The following is a 2,607-nucleotide window of genomic DNA, read 5'->3' as shown; positions in this document are numbered from 1 at the left end:
GGTCGCTATGGGTCGGAACCGACTCGATGGCACTTAACAACAACAACAAAGGAGAATAAGACAAGTGTATTCTGAGAGAAATTGTCTGCTGTAGTCGAAGGGTAACAGAGGCATGTTTAAACATGTTTTGTTTGTAATAAACCTGTGCATGTATGAGCTGAAAGAAGACAAAACTGTTGTAAAGAAGTATTATTGCTTTTAAGTGTTGTCTAACGGATTCTGACTCATAGTGACCCTATCCTATATAGGGTTTCTGAGGAGCAACTGGTGGATTTGAACAGCTGACCTTGTTGTTCACAGTCCAGTGCTTACACTACTGTGCTACCCTAGGACTCCATGAAGAAGTATACAAAGATAAAACAAAATTCAAAGCAAAACAAAGTTAAAATTTAACACCCCCCCACCCCTGCAAAGGCTTGGCATGAACAATTTTTATTTCATTTTGGTCTCATTTGATTGAAATCATTGCATGGAAACTCAGATTTACTTATTAAAAAACCTCAATGTTTCCAGTGATAACTTTTTCTAGCACAATTAATTGTGACCCTAAAAGTTAAAAGTGGCTTATTTCTTCTCCCCACTCTCTATCTAGAAGCAAGGCTGCATAGCTTGGATTGGTTAATTAGAACATCAGACTCAGAAAATGGTACAGCCATGAATTTGGCTGAAGATTCAGAAGTATGGCTGGGGGACAAGGATTATTACCAGACTTCAAATGTCAGCAAACACTTCAGGGTTGCAAGAGAGAGAAAATAAAACATACCAGGCTTAATGACTTTTGCCAGGGGCGTCTTTCAGGCAGCTAGAATGAAGTTATGTCCTGAAAGCATGATAGTTTCTTTATATTTGTCCAACTGGATTAATTGAAGTCAGCTACCACTCTATTTTGCAGCAGAAAATAGCATTTAGCTACTCACCAGTACACACTGAGAATGCAGAGGTTGGTGGTTCAATTAGAGTTTGTCTTCAGAAATCTAGTTGTTGTAATTTATAATGAGTGCTATGAATAGGTCATGTTGAAGGTACTTAGCCATTTAGACTCCATCACAAATTGGATACACTCTGAGACTAGAAATTAATGTGTAAGATGTTTATTAGGGAGAGCTCTCCGATCTATATGAGTGGAAAGGAGGAGAAGGAAGCAAGACTTGGCAGAGTAAAGTTGAGTTGCAGTGCAGGTCTCATGGCAGCCTTGCCAAACCCATGGTGAACTCTGAAGCTTAATGGCCAGCCAGAGTTGTTCCGTGTTGACTGGAATAGTCAGACCTTGATGTCATCAGTCACTGGATATGGTTTGCTCTGGAAAGGGGATGGGGCCTAAGACAATGCACCAATCTGCAGTTGAGGCAGTCCTGATGGGGCTGACAGGTGAAGGATACCTGCCACAGAACTTTCAGCAACTGGGGCAACAAGTCTTTTCTTGAATGAGATTCAAGTGGCACATCACTCTGTCCATGCTCGCTCCCCTCCCCCAAAAGATGTATTATGACATATGTAACCCAAACTGTTTCCCAGAAACATGCCTGAACAGAGCCTCCATCCTCTCCCTCTCCTAGTTTCACTCCATAAAATCATAAGTAACTCACTATACCTGAAAAATAATTTTACCTTGTGCAATACCACTATTCCCAATGTGGCCCTGTAGCAAAGGACTAGACTTCTAACTACAAGGTCAGCAGTTCAATCCCACCAGCCAATCTTTGGAAACCCTATGCAGGGTCATTGTGAGCTGGAACCCTTGAAAGCACTAAACAACAACAACAACAATACTAGGTGTATACTGTAGACAGTATTTTCTCAGGCAGTAAAAATTTTTTTAAAGTTAAAGTCCTTTTAAGTCAGTGTGTTCAAATCATTTTTGCTTTCCTCTCAATTTGCATCTCAGTGAACTGATCCTGAGCTGAGGCATTGTCTCCATTCTCTCTTCTCCTAGTCAGTTAAGTACTATAGCTTTTCCATCAGAAATACCTTTGAAGTTCAGTTCTTCTCCCTTCTTTCCTCTCTTCTACTATTGATGCCTTTGAGTTGTGGTGTTGGAGGAGAATACTAAAAGTGCCATGGACTGCCAAAAGAACCAATAGATCTGTTTTGGAAGAAGTGCACCAGAGTGCTCCTTGGAGGCCAGGATGGCTAAGCTTCGTCTCTCATCCTTTGGACATATTGTCCGGAGGGAACAGTTGCTGGAGAAGGATGTCATGCTGGGTAAGGTGGAGGGTCAGAGAAAAAGAGGAAGACCCCCAACGAGATGGATTGGCCAGGTGGCATCATTGATGGACTCAAGTGTGGCAGCAGTGGTGAGGTTGGCCCAGGATTGGACATTGTTTCGTTCTGCTGTGCATGGGGTCACTATGAGTCGGTTCCAACTTGATGGCACCTGACAACAACAACTTTCCTGACTTGGGCCCCCATTTCAAAGAGGTTGTCATTTTTGTAATTATACTATGAATAGGTCACACTGGAGGCACTTAGCCATTTAGGTGTGGTGCTATGGGTTAAAGTGCTGAACTGCAAAGTCTGTTTGAACCATTTGGTTCAAGCTCACCAGCCATTTCTTGGAAAGCCCATACACAGTTGCTATGGGTCAGAACTGACTTGACCTCACTTAAC

This window comes from Chrysochloris asiatica, unplaced genomic scaffold (genome assembly GCF_000296735.1).
Source record: "Chrysochloris asiatica unplaced genomic scaffold, ChrAsi1.0 scaffold00026, whole genome shotgun sequence".
Classification (NCBI taxonomy): Eukaryota; Metazoa; Chordata; class Mammalia; order Afrosoricida; family Chrysochloridae; genus Chrysochloris; species Chrysochloris asiatica.
The sequence above is the reverse complement of the archived record's forward strand: the minus strand, read 5'-3'. Positions refer to the sequence as shown.